Raw genomic sequence first — 19,818 nt, 5'->3', positions numbered from 1 at the left:
GAGGTGCATGGAACATCTAGGAGCTACCTGGCCCCCAGCCAGGGGACTTGCCCCAGTGACAAGTCCAGGGTGTGATTATGAGTATTACGAGGGAAGCATTAAAAACATCAAACTTCCCCACACCAGGCTTCATTATTGCTTCTAGTTGTAGTTGCTATGGCTGGCTTAGTGACTTTTCTGAACTCACTGTCAAGTCTGTGTTCCTTGTTGTGTGTGGCCACTGAATCCCTGTGCTGTTAACTCAGTGGCCATCCAGTGGCTGGGCAGAGAGGTCACCCCTGTTTCCGAGCTATGGGCTACAGATTGGAGGTCCCCACAACGTCCTCCTCGGGTTTGAATAATCTGCTCGAGTGGCTCACGGAACTCAGAGAAACATGTTACTAGATGGCCAGTTCATTAAAAGGACAGAACTCCGGGCCAGATGGAAGTGATGATCAGGGCAAGGTGTGTAGCAGAGGCTTGGAGCTCCCCCGCTCTCTGAGTGAAAGAGGCCTTTAGCCACCTCCACCCTGACCTTTGTCTGTACTTCCTAACTGATGATGTCCTTCCTTCGGGCTCATCTGTTAACTCAAGTCAAAGACCCCCTGGGCACCAAAATGACCCCTCAAGCAATAACCACTGCTGATGTCCTGGTGATTCCTGGGCACAGCCATGAATCTCAGCTTCTTCATGACGGCGCCAGCCCAGCAGCTGCGGGTCCCACAGGTCCTCCGGGGACAGCACCTAAAAGGGACTTGTGGTCCAGCAGGCACGTGTTCAGGTGGCTCTCATCATGCCACAAGGCCTCGATCCCACTGGCCAGGTCGAACCCTATCGCCTGGTGACAGGCCAAGGTCAGTCAGTGAAGCTCCACCACCGACCCCCTAAAAAAGGCCCCCATGTAGAAAAAGTCACCCTGGTCCCTGGGGGTGTGCGCCTGGGACTGTGGCTGATGCTCATAGCTGAAGTCCTTGTGGGCTGCCCAGTAGAAACCACGGTGCAGGGTGCTGAGGAGGGGGGACAGGATCTCCATGCTCACGTGGTCGCGGAACTTCATGTCCACCTCCGTGCACACCAGGTAGTCCACCTCACGGAGGAAGTGTGGAGTTCTTCTTAGAAAATGTATTGAAAGCCCTCAGGAGTGATTGTGGAAGCAGCTGAAACGTCAGCAGGGTTCCTATTCTCAGGCTATTGAATGCAATGGCCCGGTAGGAGCAGGATCCCATGATCCCCAGGGGCAGGGCACAGGTTAGGAACTAGGAAAGAATATAACCCTCAGTTCCCCCTTCCGGCACCTGGCATTTGCTAGCACAAACATCCCCCTATTCCCTTATCCCCTGACTGCCTCCCTATGTGCCTGCATGCAGAGGAGGGTGCAGGCCTGCTTTACAGCTTCAGGATACTTGCCATCCCTTTGTCCTCCTTTCCCACGCTTTGAGGCATCTGCCCTGGCTTTTCTGACAAAAAATGAAATAAAAGCGATGTGCAGAACCCAGCTGCTGCCACCCTACTTGCAGAAGCAGCCCTGCATGGCCGCTCAGATTGGGGTCTGAGAACTTTATTTCAGTGCACAATGACAGGAAGAGCTGCTTGCAGAAGCGGCGGATCATCACACGTGCTGCATGGACACGTCCTCCCAGCACGGGGCTCCGGGGACCTCGAGGACCACCACCCTCCGGCCTCCCTGGAGGGGCACATGGGGCCCGGCAGCCGGCTGATTGGTGAAGACGTAGTAGGTGACGCTCTGTCCCACCGTGAGGTGCTTCTCCACCGTCTTCAGGAACAGCTCCAGGAAGACCATGTATCCACAGGGACAGGGGACAGGCCTGGAGGAGGGTCACTGCCAGAGGCTGGCAGCAGGACCCCAAAACTGGGGTCTGCGCACGTGTGCACCTTCTTCAAGGGGGCAGGCCCTGGGCCGCTTTAAGTAACAGCCACCCTGTCCTGTCCTGAGCGAGTGTGCTGGTGGGGCCTCCCTACCTTCCACTCCCAGAGATGGGGGCCATCAGCACCCCATCTTACAAAGGGGAGCCTGAGGCTTAGGAGGCTGGAAACCCATGCAGCCCCACAGTCATCGTGCTGGAGCTAAGAACATTCCCCCTGTCCTGAACTCCCGGGCAAACCCTGCAGGTGCCCTCCCCTGGCTGACCCCCTGCAGGTTCTGTCCCCACCTGCCATGAGTTGAGCACCTTTGGGCATAGCCCTCGTCTCTATGCCCTACAGACTGGGTAGAATCCACAGGGCCGGCCACCTGCCCCACTTGGCTTTGAGTGGGTTGTCGCTGGCCCCCAACAGAGTTGTCTCTGCCCCCTATAGGGTCCTCCCTTGAAGGCTACTGGGCCTATTGCTGACAAGGCCCATCAGTAAACCACTGGTATTTCTAGGAGGGGTCACCCTCGAACTCCCCCAGATCAGGAATCAGGTCCAGCCCATGGCCAGGGAAGGGGAAAGAGGACCCCTGGAAGAAGAGGGGGCTTGCTTAGGCCCAGCCTTGAATCCAAGTGTGTGAGTTTCTGGTCCGGGTCTACATCTCCCCGGCACCAAGAAGTTGCAAGTCTTGTCCAATAACCTCATGTGGCTGGTCCCCCTTTGAGGGGACTACCTGCTCCTCACAGTGGGGACAGCAGCTCTCCCATTGTCAGCAAGTGTGGTAAGCCCCTCTGAGACTGATTTTTTTAAAGATTTTAATTATTTATTTGACAGAGAGAGACACAGCAAGAGAGGGAACACAAGCAGGGGGAGAGGGAAAGGGAGAAGCTGGCTCCCTGCTGAGCAGGGAGCCTGATGCAGGGCTTGATCCCAGGACCCCGGGATTACGACCTGAACAGAAGGCAGATGCTTAAGGACTGAGCCACCCAGGCGCCCTGAGGCCCTAAGGCTACTTCCCTGTGAGTGCCCTGTACCTGGCAGGTTAGTAAATCACTCACACAGGGAAGGCCAGTACTACATTTAAATAGGGGACAAGCACATACACCCAGCAGACATGAGTCAGGTCACCAGGGGGCAAGTAGAGGCCCAGCCAATGGGGGAACAAGCCACACATGATGCAAGGGGAAAGAAGAGTGCTCCTGGCAGAGCGCACAGAGAATGTAAAGGATTGGAGTCAGGCCCAAGGCACATGTGGGACAACCACATAGCTGGGTGGCCCACAGAGGGGGGGCTGTGGTGGGAGAGGTGAGGCTGAAGAGGACGGGCAGGTGGGAACGGATCGCAGAGAGGCTCAAAGGTTATGTTGTGAAACGATCGATCTGGTTACCAGAGGAGAATGGGCTCTGTACAGCAGAGGATAGGGAGACCCTAACCCTAACCCCTAACCCTTACCCCAACCCTAACCCTAATCAAACATCATGCTCAATTTTGAGTACTAACAGCTCTACTCTGAACTCACAAACAAGTCCATCATGCTGGCTTTCACTCATTGCTCAGTATTATACTGAAAGTTCTACCCAGAACAATAAGGCAAGAAGTAAGGCACCCACATGTGAAAGGAAACAGTAGAACTAGGTCTATTCAGAGACCAGAGATGACATCATCTTATATAGAAAGCTTCTTAAAGAATCAACAAAAAATGATTACAGCCAGTTACCTAATTCAGCAAAGTTACAGGACAAAATATCAACACACAAAAATCTCTCTTATTTGTACACACTAGCAATGAATCATCCAAAAAGGAATTTAAGAAAACAATTCCATTTTAGGGAACATCAACATTAACCAAATACTTAGGAATAGATGTAATCAAGGTGCACGTCTTGTACACTGAAAATTACAAAACATTGCTGAAAGAAAGTAAAGGAAACCTGAATAATTCTGAAGACACCCCATGATGATGAAAAGACATACTATTGATAAGATGGCAATAGTACACAATGTAATGTGGAAATTTAATGTGTTCCCAAGAAAATTCACAAAGGCCTTTGGGAAGCCAATCCTAACAGTCATATGGAATTTCAAGGGACCACAAGATAGCCAGAACAATCTTGAAAAAGAAAATCAAAGGTGAAAGGTCATACTTCCAAAGTTCAAATCTTAATACAAAGCAACAGTAAATAAAACGTTGTGATACTGTCCTAAAGGTATGCATACACCCTGAAACAAATAATACATTATATGCTAATTAATTGAATTTAAATTAAAAAAATTTTAAAATAAAGTAACAATTTTTATTGTTATACATATGCTTTTAAAAAGGTATGCATACAGATCAGTGGGATTTAACTGAGAGCCCAGAAATAAACCCCTTCTTCTATGGTCCACTGAATTTTGACAAGGGTCGACAATATTACATTGGGAGACAATTGGTTATCCATGTGCAGAGGAATGAAACTGGACCCTTACCTCAGACCACATATAAACATTAGCTCAAAATAAGTAAAGGCTTAAATGGAAGAGGTAAAATTATAAACTCTAGAAGAAATAAATGGGGATAAATCTTCATAATCTTGGATTTAGCAATGCTTTTAGCTCTGACACCAAAGCATAAGCAAAGAAAAAATAGATAAAATAATATCCTCAAAATTAAAAATCTTTTCAGGGCACCTGGGTGGCTCATTCAGTTAAGCGTCTAACTTAATTTTGGCTCAGATTATGATCTCAGGGTCATGAGATCAAGCCCCATGTCAGGCTCCATGCTGAGTGTAGGGCCTGCTTGAGAGTCTCTCTCCCTCTCCCTCTGCCCCCGACCACTCACACACTCTTTCTCCCTCACTCTGAAAAAAAAAATGTAAAAAAAAATTAAACATCTTTGTACACCAGAAGTTACTATCCTGAAAGTGAAAAGACAGCCCCCAGAAGGAAGGAAATATTTGTACATATGTATCTAGTAAGAGTCTCTTGTCCTGAATATGTAAAGAGCTTTTACAACTCCTCAACAAAAAGACAACCTAATTTTAAAATAGACAAAAGACTTGGATAGACCCTTCTCCAGAGAAATCATGGGGAGTTGGGTGTTTAATGCATACAGAGTCTCCCTTGGGGAGAATGAAAAAGTTCTGGAGAATGATGTACAACCGTGGGAACTCAGCTAAGGCCAGAGAAGTGTGTACCTAAAATGTTTTAAGTGGTAAATATTACTTATGCTTAGTCACAGTGAAAAAGTGAATGAAGGACTGATGCATATCACAACGTGGATGGACACTGAAAACAGCCCAAGTGACAGAAGCCAGACAGAAAATACCACTCAGATTAGAGCCATCTGTAAATGGCTCTAAATCCATCCTTAAATCCATCAGAGTTGTGCAAATAAGGGAAAGTCTCAGAGCAGTTCCAGAAAAAGAAAACTGGATCAGAATGAAGAAAGACATTTCAGACTGTGGGGCAGGTGGCGACAGTTGAAGTGGGTCTGTGGTCTGGGTTAAAATGTGGAAACCGTAATGATTTCCTCATTTAGGGTTATGTGGTGGTTTTGCAGGTGTCCCTGTTTGCGGTAAAACACACTGAAGCACCCTGTGTGAAGTGGCAAATGTGGTAAGGAAACGACAACTGGCGGGTCTGAGTGTGGAGATAAAGCATATTTGTGCTGCGGTGACAGGTTTACTGCACTTTGTAATCACTGCAGAGTCAATTACTCTTCCAAACAACCATGACAGCACCAGGTCACAGAAGCAAAGACGACATCAAACTTCGTGATGGAGCCCAAACCCTCCCAGATCCAGTTCACCCACCGTGGAGAGGCCACTCACCCTTGTAGGAGGCCACATGTTAGCAAGAGACTCCTGGGAGGATTAAATCGGCGGCCACTCTGTCTTGGGTACAGTAGAAGCAGTGGGATTTGGAATTCCAATTTTCCACAACGCTCCACCAAAAACTGGTTAGAACTGTGAAAATGCATGGAGGGGAACCTCAGTAAAGTGGACTGGGGATGCCAGAAGGGGAGGCTGGAGGGGGGAGCCTACCACTGGGTCAGTTACAGGAACAACTGTCAGTTACAGAGCCAACATTAGAAGCTCCACAGGAGAGACTCATCAGTTACAGGCCCCAGAGGGGAAGATGTAGGTTTCATCTTCTCCAAGAAATCCACCACCCCTGCAGCTCAGCATATGAGAATGTTCCATCACCTCAAACCCCTGCTTTTCTCCAGTGGACTTTTCTTCAAAACAACCCTCCCAACTTCCCCCACTTTCTCCAAGAAATAATGTTTCTCTCCTTTCTTTCTTGCACTTGCCTGTGATGTGGCCGTACCTTGCTTGTCCCGGGTTGCAAGCCTCTGCTATTCCCAAAAAAACCCATTTTGCTGGTAAAATAACAGGCAGTTTTAGTTTAAGATTAACAGAACTAATAAATTCAATAAACTTGTAAGGAACAAAATCAATACACAAAAATCAGTTGCATTTCTATGTGCTCATAACAAACATCAGAAAGAGAAATACGAAGAACAATATCATTTACACCTGCATCAAAAAGAACACTATACCTAGGAATAAATTTAACCCAGGAGGTGACAGACCTGTTCTCTGACACCCGTGAGACACTGATGACAGACATCCAGGGGACGGGAAGACAGTCTGAGCTCAGGGAAGAACCGACACTGAAAATATCTACTCTCCCCAAAGCTGTCTACATGACAAGTCAGTGCCATCGCTACGAACTTCCAGCGGGGTCTTCACAGACACCGAACCAACCACCCTGAAGCGGGTGTGGGCGCGGGGAGGACCCGCAGGGCTGAGGCCGGGGGAGCACGAGCACAGCGGCGGGCAGCCGCCCCCTGACCGCAGACTGCCGGAGGAGCCCCAGGAACCGAATCCGTGTGGCGCATAAACACAGACCGTGGACCCCCAGAGCGGATCCGAGTCCAGAAAGGGGAGACCCGACAGCCCCGCGCACAGCACCCCCGGGACCCCACGTCACCGCACACAAAGCCACGGAAACCCCCCGGTCTGTGCAGCCGCCCTTCGTCCGCGGGGCCCTGTGAGCACGGACCCCCTCAGCAGTCCCCCTCAGACGGCTTCTCCTCACCTTCTCCTCCCACGGCGGGTCCTGAGGAGGCCGGGCTCCTGTCCGTGTGGACGGGGCCCCACGTCCTCCAGAGCGGATCCCGTCAGCGTGGATGCGGCCCCACATCCTCCACAGTGGGTCCTGAGGAGGCCGGACTCCTGTCCTGTGGACACCGCCCCATGTCCTCTAGAAGCCTCCACAGCGGGTCCTGTGGGTATGGACGCGGACCCACGTCCTCCCGAAGCCTCCGCAGCTGGTCCTGAGGAGGCCGGGCTCCTGTCAGCGTGGACGCGGCCCCGTGTCCTCTAGAAGCCTCCGCAGCGGGTCCTGAGGAGGCCGGGCTCCTGTCAGCGTGGACGCAGCCCCACGGCCCCCAGAAGTCTCCACAGCGGGTCCTGAGGAGGCCCGGCTCCTGTCCTTGTGCACACCGCCCCGTGTCCTCTAGAAGCCTCCGCAGCGGGTCCTGAGGAGGCCGGGCTCCTGTCAGCGCGGACGCAGCCCCACGACCCCCAGGAGCCTCCACATCAGGTTCTGAGGTCCGGCTCCTGTCCCAGCGGCTGCGCAGGCCGGGCTCTGGGCCGCAGCTGGGGTCGTGCGCCCTCTGCAGGCGGGGGAGGCAGTGCAGGACAAGGTGAGCTCAGCGTTCAATGGAAGTACCTGCTCGCTCCCTGGGTCCAGCTGAAGCCATTTAAGTCCTGAAAATTCAAGCTGCATGGAGCCCATTATCCCCCCAATTTCTCCAAAAATAGCTAAGGAACAACTAATTGGAAACAATATGGAAGGACAACAGTCCCTGACCCAAACAGGGACATGACCCTGCCCCTGACTGAACATGACTCTGACCTAAACTTGATCTCAGGCCTGGCCCTGACCCCAACCCTAGAGCCTAACCCTAGCCCCCAACCCGAACAATGTTCACAATAATCAAAAGGTAGAAACCATGCAAATGTCCATCAATGGTGAATGCATAAACAAAGTGTGGTTAAGTGTTTGGGTCTGGGTTCAGCTTTAGGTTTGGGTCAGAGTTCTAGATCAGGGTTTGGGTTTAGGATCAGGGTGAGGGTAGTGGTTAGAATTAGAGTTTAGGGCTTTAGGCTTATGATTTAGGGTTTAAGACTTAGGGCTTAGGGGATAAAGTTCAAGGTCAAATTTGGGGTTTGGGTTCTTGCTGGGGTTTGGGTTCAGGGCTCATGACTCAGAGTTCTGGTTCAGGGTTTGGGGTCGTGGTTCAGGGCTTGGGTTCAAAGTTCAGGTGTGGGGTTCAATTTCTGGTTTGGGATTCAGGGTTCCAATTTGGGGTTTAGGGTCATGTCAGGTTTTAGGGTTAAAGTTAGGGGTTAGAGTTAGGTTTAGGGATTACACATGTTCTTCAGCTGTTATCATGGACATAAAATTTCTATCTGAAGTTTCTAAATTTGAAATCTATTTAATCTGGGTGTCAGGAGCTTGTTTGGAATTTAGGGTCACAGTAACTGACTACCAACAGCATTCTGATGTTAGAGTCTCCCAGTCACCCAGAAGCTGCTTTTTTCTTGGTTCAAACATACACTTTGCAGAGAAGGGTGAGCTGGAGCCAAATTTGGGATGATTTCACAATGGTAGAGGGGTGAAACCAAATATTGTGGAAATAATCACGGAAAATGAAAGAGGAGACAAATAATTTGTCGACAACTGAGTCTTCCACAATAAAAACCACCAAGTTCCCAATAGAACCTGATAATGTTCCCTAGGAAGGACTATGGTACTCATTACCAATACCAAAAGAGGGCCCCCTCCCCTGGTTTAAATAAATCACAGGAGAATACTTCCTATTTTGTTGTCAAAAATAAACTTTTATTATTTGGATGTTCCCATGTACAATTTGTGGGGGCATTGCCAACATTTTCCATTCTCACATCCTCATCAACACACGGATAAAATGCAGGCAACACTGTAATGCACTGTTCATTGGAATACAAAGAACAAGTAGGGCTATTAGAAGTAATAAAAATATATCTACTATTAAACTCAGAAAAAGCACTCTTTATGGGCATTTAATGAGGATCCCTATCCATAAGATCTAACATCTCATCCTATGGAATCCACCCATAAAAATCATCAATAACAATAGCCTGCCAACCACTGTAACCCCCCTGCCATTTACCTATAGGCTTGTAATATACACTCCCAACCGCTAGAGACACACTTCTCAGCAGCAGAACAGGACTTGCCCACTCCTGGGGGACCAACTGTTACAGTGATGTAAAAAAATCCCACTCCTTGGAAATCCCAGCTGTTAGGACAAAGGCACAGAAACTACACCCACAACTTAATAAAGGACAGACATCTCGTTAGCCGGATGCTGCAGATCACCACCACTCTCACGAAGTCACTCCACAGTGGACTCGAGATCTGTGCTCTTCCCAGGATTACAAGGTGCGCCACATTCTTCCAATACTCCATCCTTAAAACAAAACCTTTAACTGTCCTCGTTGGTCCTGTGTGCAGGCTCACAGTGAGCCCTGCAAAAGCCAGACACCTTCTTGAGAGCACTTAGCCTCTCACGCCTATCCTAGCAGATGGAGGGTGCTGCTGTCCTCGACTTCTGTACCAACTAGAAAATACTTTGAACAAGTCTTGTCAAGTCCATGCAAAAGACATGTTCTTCATCTGCAAAATTATTGATGATGAAACACCACGGATTCCTCGCATCTTCTTGAACCCTGGTAAATTGGAGATACAGGTTGGCCAGAGCTTTTATCCGCAATCCCCATGCCCCCGCCCCGACACACACCCCTACCTCGTGCATTCCAGACCAGTTTCCGTCAACTTTGCTCATTGTCAGCCATTGTCTCTGCAGAATAGTAGAGTAGAACTGAGGTGCCGGGACTGAGGTGCTAGGTCCTAAGCCAGCACCTTGGACCCACTCACTACCAGAAATCAACACTCATTTTATCAACAGATGCATCACAGAAGACATTGCCACCACGGCAATTAGAAAAGTCGTTACAGGGGCGCCTGGGTGGCTCAGTCGTTAAGCGTCTGCCTTCGGCTCAGGTCATGATCCCGGGGTCCTGGGATCAAGTCCCACATCGGGCTCCCTGCTCAGCGGGAAGCCTGCTTCTCCCTCTCCCACTCCCCCTGCTTGTGCTCCTGCTCTCGCCGTCTCTCTGTCAAATAAATAAATAAAATCTTAAAAAAAAAAAAAAAAAAGAAAAGTCGTTACAACAGAGGACCTAACAACCTGTACCAGTCTCCACGGCCCCACTCCCTGGCTCCAGGGATTGGCTCATCCATGTGTGTGTTTCCTCTTTGTTAGCCACGGTATGCAAGTAGGACACAATACAGTAGCATGCTTTCTGTCTCACAGTGACGGCCACGTTATGTGGTGACATGATGATATCAGAAAGAATCCACCGGATTCTTGTTCCACAGAACAAACTTCATCTAGGAGGACTCTCAAATCCCTTGTCCTGGGCACTATGCCTCACCGCAGCTGGGGGCACACGGAGGGACAGAGACTCACCCTGCCCATCAGGGTTTTGAAGGAGGCCTGCGGTTCCAAGACAAAAAATCCCGAAACCATTCATCCACCTATCAACCAGCCAGGCAGCTGTGAGGGAGATCTACTCCTAGCAGGAAGGACAGACAGAGAGACAACACATGACAGCATGGAGTGACAAGTGTCACTACAGAGGATGCTCAGGAGAACTGGGGGTGTGCAGGGTTGGCCAGAGCAGGGGCAGGGGACAGGGAATGCTCCAGAAGGATGATCACAGCTGTGTCACCACAGGGGACGCTCAGGAGGACTGGGGTGTGCAGGGTTGGCCAGAGCAGGGGCAGGGGGACCGGGAATGCTCCAGGAGGATGATCACAGTTGTGTCCTTGTGTGGCTACATGTGTCAGTGTGACTGGGCATTGGCCAGACAGGAAATGACAAGTGGGGGGGAGGTTGCTGAACTGTCTTCTGTAAGGCAAAAGTTTATTAATGAGATTTCTTTCAGTACAATTTCATTTTACATGCTTTTATGAGTCCCTAATGCTGGTTGTGTATGACATGAGGTGTGTAGTTTGCCATTTCTTTCAAGTCTGAGGTATCGGGCACAGAGCACACTTGAGATTTATTTTTGTGGCTTTCACAGTCTGATGACTTTTCCTGCCTTTATATCGTACCCACGGACAGGGAACAAAAGCAACACAGATCTGCACACTTTGAAATATCAACAGAAACCTGCAAACCCAGGTTCCCACAGGAGCTGAAGTTTAAGGACCAGAGTGACAAAAAGGGGAAGAAGATAGCAAGTAACCAAAAGAAGATGTCATGTGTCTGAGCTGGCCACCTTTTCTACCTGTCGGAAGGAAGCCATGCCTGACAGGAGGGAGCCACACCTGGACCTGATCTCTCTGTCTGGGCTGCCCTTGAGCAGAGCAGAGGATGTGCTGAACTGGGTGTGGATGTCGGGAGGAGATGGGCAGCTGGCCACGGATGCTACCTGTCAAGTACCTATAGGACCAGTTCCTGGTCTTCAGCTAAGGTTAAACAATAATTACATTTAGTTACATATTTACTGTGACAGGAAAGGTGCTCAGTGCTTTGGGTGACTATATTTTCTCCCGTTTTATTTTTGAAAAACACTTTATGGAGTTATGACTGACATACAAAATGCTATACATAATTAATGTATGCAACTTGACCCTGAAGCTAACCCTAATATCTAGTTAAGATATGCTAGATTTAGAATATGGCTTATAAATTATATGATGGTTTTTAGGAGCTAGGGAATCCAGGGACCAACCTATTCTTATTCTCCCTTGAATTTGATAGGTTGTTAACACGTTCTGCCACATGCTATCTGGAGAGTGGCCACACGGGGGCAACAGTGAGTAAACATTAGGGCAAACCGGGCCACAAAGCCAATTTCTTCCTTCATCCTGTAAAACCTTGCTCATTCAATGTTTACAGATCATTCTATAGATTATTAAAAGTGTGACTTTAATTTTTTTTTAAGATTTTATTTATTTATTTGACAGGGAGAGACACAGCGAGAGAGGGAACACAAGCAGGCGGAATGAGAGAGGGAGAAGCAGGCCTCCGGCAGAGCAGGGAATGCGATGTGGGGCTCGATCCCAGGACCCTGCGATCATGACCTGACCGAAGGCAGACGCTTAACGACTGAGCCACACAGGCGCCCCTTGTTTAATTTTTTTAAAAACCAAACTAATTCTTTGAAACTGTTAAAAATATAATATGTTTTTAAAAAATCTTGGAGTTGGCTAGCAGATGAAGACCCAGGGACCTGGGAAAAGGCTCTTACTATTGAATATGTTCAGATCTAATGAGGAAACAGTATGATTTATATTCCACTTATTTTCACAAAGATTTTGTGTCAACTAACAGTATTGAACCCACACAAAAGAGTGCAGTTCAGAGGAAAACAAAATAAGAATCAACAGCCTCAAGAGGCAGAGAAAGAGCCACACCCAGGAGCAAAGAAGACATACCACGGAGGCTATGCTCAGGCTGATTTGCAGTCTGTAGATACTCTGGAGCTAGAATGCCCCCGATGCCCCTGGGGGTCGTGGGTCAGGCAGAGCTCAAACTGTGATGCTGCCCTGTTGTAACCAGTGACAAGTCTCCTGGTCACTTCCTCCGTGAGACATCGCCCATGCCCTGACTACTCCTGCCTGCTTCTGGGAACTCCCATTCCTCTTTCTGACCCCGTTGTTTATTTTTCCCTTCACTTACATAGTATATAGTATGTTTACCTACATACTATTCTGTCATTTAAATGCTCTTGTCATGTTCTCAGTGCACTGTACTTTACATCATCCACCCTGATGTATAATTACTTGTTGCATTGCATGACTTCACTGGGCACTAGGAACACCCTCACAGTGTCATGGGGCTAGTGTCCTGGGCAAGGTCCTCACTAAGCCTGCAGCTGTTGCACTGAAGGCCTGATCCGGGCACTGCTGTTCTTGTGCAAGTAAGACAGCACAAGGCAAATTAGCCAAAACCTTGGGTATTGGTTCGGAATTGCTCAGGGCCCCTCAGCCACATCAAACAGCATGAGGGCACACCCTGAAGACACTTGCTAATCCAGTGTTGCCCTAGGGAATTTCCATGGAACAGCCACTGGGTCAAATGGGGGAAGTCAGTGTGAGCGGGGAGGGTGAGAGTCAGAATTCCTGAGATAGAATCAATCTTGGAGACTGTCTAGCACTGAATAGGAGTTCATTATGTAGTTCTTCAATGAATAAATTAATCTAAAAACATTTCCTAATTTTAGAAATGATGAGCCTGAAGCTCAGATTAAGTGACTCACCTAAATTGTATTGAAAATTGGTGACAGAGCCAGACTGGGATCTGAGATGGCCTCCAGCATTATCCCCCTGAGTAGCTTTAGCTCGAGCCACAATAACCCATTTAACACTTCTGGACCCCCAGGCTCTCATGTGACTCTTCCTGGTGCATATTCTGGGAACAAAGGTCATGTCAGTGTCACAGAAACCTCTTACACTTGTTATAATGAGATTTTGTGAGGTCGATGAATCCCAAGCCATAGGCCATTTCAGAGTTTGTCTGCAGAGATATGGTTGGTGGGAAACCCACATGCTGACAGAGGGTAGAGGAAGATGGAAAAAGCAGAGCAAAAGAGGACGGTGCTCGCTTCACTTCTGGCCCCATATGACACGGTGGTGTCCAGCAGGAAGAGCCCCCCAAATGCCCCCCAGAACCTTCACAGAACTCACCCCTAAGGTTTGAAGCTGAGCTTCATACATGGGTCATGAGCACTCCTGGCAGCTCAGGATAGAATGACACGCGACATAATAAAGCCACAGCACTGACAGATGTATATTCATGGAGCAATGGATTTCTCCAAATACATCCTGAAAAAGGTCAAAAATTCACTGATAAAACATTGATATTTTTAATGAAAAAGAAAGCCATACATATCACAGAGTAAAACTGGTTCAATTAATAAATATTTATTGAGTATCTACTTTGTGCAAATGTATAGCTCTAGCTCTACCTGGGAGCTTGTAAAAAGCATGGGATACAATAAATGAATCAACAGTAGGAAGGAATGCTGGCTAAAAAGAGAACAGTGTGGGCTAAGGGGGCCATCATATTCAGAGAGGCCCATTAGGAAGCCCCTCTGAGAAGGTGGCATTTGAGCCAAGACCAGAATGAAAGGGAGAGCAAATCCATCTGTGAGAAGAACAACAGAGCAAGTACATTTCTTATTAACTTTAAAGATAAAACATAAATGTCCAGATGTTTTGACTTAGGTGTTGCTTTGGGACCTTCGGTTCTTCTCCCTAACTTTTTGGGATACATGCTTACTTTTCCTCACTAAGAAAAGAATGTCTAAGAATGTCTAAGAAAAAATGTCTTATTTAAGCACTGACATCTTTTATTAAAAGGCAAATAAATTAACTCAAGATAACCCCTAACCCTAACCCTTAACCCCTAACCCTAACCTAGAGGTTGAGTACTGTATTAGTTTTCTACTGAGGCTTGAACAAATTTCCACAAACTTAGTGGCCTGAAACAACCGAAACTTATTATCTTACAGCTGTGCCACTGAGAAGTCTAGTGTGGGTGGGCAGGGCTGTGTCTGGAGGCTCCAGGGGAGAATCACTCTCCAGGCCTTTTCCACCTTATGGATGACTCCATGGCTCACAATCCCTTCCTGCTAGAAAGGAATGTGGCTCTGCTGAAACCTTGGTTTTAACTCGGCAAGACCTAGTTTTGTTTTGTGTGACAAGACAAAATTGTGACAAACACACCTGAGCTAATTTAAGCCACTACGTTGATGGTAGTTCATTATGCCAGCCATAGAAAACCCATGCACGAGTGAAGGTGAGAGTCAAATGCTGGGATGAATTCAGCGTGGAGGTGAGGGTTAGGGTCAGAATCCTGATGAGGTTAGGTGCAGGGTCAGGGTGGGGGTGAGGGTCAAGGTCACCCTGAAGGTCAAGGTTAGTGTGATGGTAAGCATCAGGATGAGCAGGGTCAGGGTCATAATCAGTGCTGCAGGGTTAATGTCAGGGTCAGTTTTAGGTAAATGGTCAGAGTAAATGTCAAATTATGACTCAGTTTGAACATTAGGGTCCGGTTAGGTTACTGTGAGAGTTGGGTCCAATTCAGGTTCAGGGTGAGATTGGGTTCCAGGTCAAAGTCAAGATCAGAGTCAGAGTGAAGGTAAGGGTCAATTCTGGGTCAGTATCATGGTGAATGCCAGATTCAGAATAAGGTTAAGGGTACACTGCAAGGTCAGTAACAGGGTAAAGGTAAAACTCAGGTCATTCCAAGGTCAGGGTCATGTTCAGGACCAAGGATAGGGTGAGTATAGGGTCAGGATCAGGGCCAAGTGTGACATCAGCATGGTGGCTGCAAGAGTCTTCCCTTTTTTCCTCTCCCCTTTTATTTACAACTACTTCCACATTCATAAGCAAACAAAAGTGCCTCTGCTCATCACACCAGGACACCCAGATTTCTATGCACCTGTACATCAGAAAGTAGGTGGACAGGACCGTGAAGGGGGTTGCAAATCCAAGGAAGTTGATGAGCCTGCCCCACCCTGACTTGCTATGATTGGGGGAAGCACAACTGGAAATTACAAAACAGGGCAACACTCACTGAAGACAGAGAATTTGTGGAAGCCCAGCCAGCTGAGAGGAAAACCAGGCACACCACTGAAGCAGGGTAGAGATGGGCTTGGAGTCAGAGGAGAAGGAATTCAAGTTGGCCCCTCCCCAGGGCAACACTGGTGACAGCCTGCCCCTCAGTGCAGGTGGAAAGCAAAAGTGGTGAGTGAGTGAGTCCATGACCAGGGGAATTGGAGGAAGGGAAAGAGGCAGACAATAACCAAAGGCACTGGAGGAACGTGTTCCCTGCTGTCTGTTTCCATATTTCAGCAAGAGATGTGCCTGTGGATGTCTGGGAGCCTGCTCACTGCAGGATGCCCCTACTGGGGCATGGGCATCCCCAAAGCAGAAAGACCTTCTCCAAGGAAGGTCATTCATCATATTTGACATTGTAATGAAACTGTCAAAAGTCAATCATAAAGAAAGTATCTTAAAGGCAGCCAGGGAACAAAAGAAAGTAACCTACAATGGAGGCCCCGTTTGGCTATCAGCAGATTTTTCAGAAGAAACTCCATAGGCAAAAAGAGAGTGGAAGGACCTATTCAGTGTTAAATGATAAAAACTGCCAGCCAAAAATACTTCATGAAGCAAAGTTACCCTTCAAATAGAAAGGAGGAATAGAGGCTTTGCCAGACACACCAGAGCTGAGGGAGCTCACCACCATTAGACCAGTCTTGAAGGAAATGCTCAAAGGGGTTCTTCAGCTGAAATGAAAATAAATGCAAATGAAAGTCCATAAAACACTAGCAAAGGTAAAAAATTAACACAATCACAAATGGCAACTCTGTAGTAGAAGGGTGTGTTAACCACTTAATTATAGTTTGGAGGCTAAAGGAAAAGAGCATGAAAAATAACCAAAGTCACTATCACTTCTCAGTGATTTCACAGCATAAAAAGAGACACATTTTAACATCAAAACTAAAGGGGAAGAGTAAAAGTGTGGAAACTTTACAGGGAATGAAAATAAGGTGCTATCAGCATAAAAAAGGCTATCTTATATAACAGATGTTGTTTGTAATCCACATGGTAACAACAAAGCAAAACTCTAGAGTCACAAAACAAGAAAAGGGGGAGACAAAATGCACTGTGGAAAACCAGCACTTCACAAAGGTAGATAGAAACAGAGGGGGGAAAATAACAAAGGAGCTACAAAACAATCAGAAGACAAGACATAAGGTAGCAGGATTGAGTTCTTCCATATCAATAATCACTCTAAATATTAAAAATTGAATTCACCAATCAATAGGCAGAGTGGCTCCATGGATTAAAACACAAGAACCAACAGCAGCAGAACACGCATTCTCCCCAAGTGCACATGGGACATTCTCCAGAAAGGACCGCACGATAGGACACACAACAAATCTTAGTTCACTTAACAAGACTGAAATCATACCCACTGTCTTTTCTGACCACAATGGTATGGAACTAGAAATCAGTAAAAGGAAAGCTGGAAAATCCACTAATATGTGGAAACTAAACACACTTCTGAACAATCAATGGGTCAGTGAAGAAATCAAAAGGAAAATAAAAAATTATCTCAAAAGAAATGAAAATGGAAAGACAACATATCAAAACTTACAGAAGGCAGCAAAAGTAGCTCTGAAAGTTTACAGTGATAAGTGCATATGTTAAGAAATTGGAAAAACCTCAAATATGCAACCTATCTTTACACCTCAAGGAAGTAGAAAAAACAACAACAATAACAACAACAAATTAAGCCCAAAGTTAGCAGAAGGAAGGAAACAATAAAGCACAGAGCAGAAATAAATGAAATAGGAATGATAAAAACAACAGAAAGGATTGATGAAACTGAGAACTGGTTCTATGAATAAGATAAACAAAATCAACAAAACTTTAGTTAGACTAAGAAAAAAACAAAAAGACTCAAATAAAATTAAGAGTGAAAAAGGAGACTTTGGGGCGCCTGGGTGGCTCAGTCAGTTAAGCATCTGCCTTCAGCTCAGGTCCTGAGCTCAGGGTCATGGGATCAAGCCCCATGTCAGTCTCCCTGCTCAGCATGGAGTCTGCTTGTCTCTCTTCCTCTCCTGTTCCTCCCCCTGCGTGTGCTCTCTCTCTCAAATAAATAAATAAAATATTTTTAAAAAAGAAAACGAAAAGACATTACAACTGAGACTGCAGAAAAACGGGATTGTGAGACTAAACAATTACAAGGCAAAAACTCAGATAACTTAGAAGAAACAGATCCATTCCTAGAAACAAGAAACCTACCAAACTGAAATCAGGAAGAAATAAAAAATCTGAACAGATCAATAGAGACTATAGAGATTGAATCAGGAATCAAAAACCTCCCAACATAGAAACCTCCCCCAGGACCAGACAGCTTCACTGGAGATTCTACCAGACAGTCAAAAAAGAATTAATACCAATTCTTCTTAAACTCTTCCAAAAAATTGAGGAGGAGGGAATACTTCCAAAATCACCTTGTGAAGCTGGCATTGCCCTGATACCAAAGCCAGAGAAGGACACCACAAAAAAAGAAACCTACAGACCAATATCTCTGATGAATCCAGATGCAAAAACTCTCAACAACATATAAGCAAACTGAACTCAAGAACACATGAAAAGGATTATGCATCATGAGCAAGTAGGATTTATCCCTGGAATGCAAGGATCATTAAACATACACAAATCAATAAATGTGATACATCACATTAATAAAATGAAAGGAAAAAAAATCACATGATCATCTGAATAGATGCAGAAAAAGCATTTGACAAAATACATCATTTCATAAAAACCCTCAGCAGATCGGGTATAGAAGGAACGTACCGCAATATATTAGAGGCCATACGTTATGAGCCCATGGCTAACAGTATACTCGCTGGTGAAAAATTGAAAGCTTTTCCTCAAGGAGCAGGAACAAGACGTGGATGCCCACACACACCACTCTTATTCAGTTTGGTGTTAGAAGTCCTTGCTAAAGCAATTAGGCAGGACAAAGAAATAATAGGCATCCAAATCAGGAAGGAAGACGTGAATCTGTCATTGTTTGCAGATAATATGATTCAGTATATAGAAAATCTGAAAGGCTGTTAGAGTTCAGTCAAGTTGTAGGATACAGAATCAACTTACAGAACTCATTTACATTCTTATTCACGAAGAATGAAACATCTGAAAAAGAAATGAAGAAAACTAACCCATTCACAATAGCATCAAAAACAATAAAATATTAGGAATAAATTTAACCAAGGATGTGAAAGTCCTGTACAGTGAACTACAAGACTTTGCTGAAAGAAATTAAAAAGAAAAAAAAAAAATGGAAAGACAAACAAATGGAAAGACATCCTCTGCTCATGGATCAGAAGAATTTATATTGTTAAAATGTCCTTCTTGGGGGCACCTGGGTGGCTCAACTGGTTAAGCGTCTGTCTTCCGCTCAGGTCATGATCCCAGGATCCCGGGATCGAGCCCCGCATTGGGCTCTCTGCTCCTCAGAGAGTCTGCTTCTCCCTCTCCCTCTGATCCTTCCCCCTCTCATGCTCACTCTCTCTCTCTCTCTCAAATAAATAAAATCTTTAAAAAAAAAAAGATTAATCTTTAAAAAAAATAATAAAATGTCCTTGTTGAGGAAAAAAGAACAAAGCCAGAGATATCACACTTTCTGACTTCAAACTATACTACAAAACTTCAGTAATAAAAACAGTATGTTACTGCATAGACAGACAAAAATAGACACATAGACCAATGGAACAGACTAGAAGGCATAGAAGTGAACCCCTGCTTATACAGTCACAAAAATATTCAACAAGGAAGCCAAGAACACACAATGGGGAAAGGACAGTCTTGTCAACAAATGAGGTGGGGAAAATTGGATGAGTACATGCAATGAAATTAGACCCCTAACTTACAGCAGTCACAAAAATTCACTCAAATAGATTAAAGACAAACAGAAGGACCCGGTACTATAAAACTCCTAGAAGCAAATGTAGGGAAGAAGCTCCTTAACATTGGTTTTGGCAATGATTCCTTGAATATGACACCAGCAGCACCAAAGACAAAAGTGAAAATGAACAAATAGGGCTCCAGGAAACTTAAAACCTTCTGCACAGCAAAAGGAACCATTAACAAAATGAAAAAGCACTATATAGAATGGAAGAAATTTTTGCAAGCCATACGTTGGATAAGGAGTTAATACTGGAAATATATAAAGAACTCATACAACTCAAAATCAAAAACAATCCAACTGAAAAATGGGTAGAACTAGACCTTTCTCCAAAGAACACATCCCAATCGCCAACAGACACATGAAAA

At 46.1% G+C, this 19,818-nt stretch overlaps 1 pseudogene; it reads right to left on the bottom strand.

The window, feature by feature from the left end:
- Positions 1–563: 563 nt before the first annotated feature.
- LOC118021972 lies at positions 564–1,780 on the bottom strand (annotated as a pseudogene).
- Positions 1,781–19,818: the final 18,038 nt, after the last annotated feature.

This window comes from Mirounga leonina, unplaced genomic scaffold, assembly GCF_011800145.1.
Source record: "Mirounga leonina isolate KUSES-001 unplaced genomic scaffold, KU_Mleo_1.0 Mir_175, whole genome shotgun sequence".
In the NCBI taxonomy this organism is placed as follows: domain Eukaryota; kingdom Metazoa; phylum Chordata; class Mammalia; order Carnivora; family Phocidae; genus Mirounga; species Mirounga leonina.
This window is presented reverse-complemented; position numbering and strand designations above follow the sequence as displayed.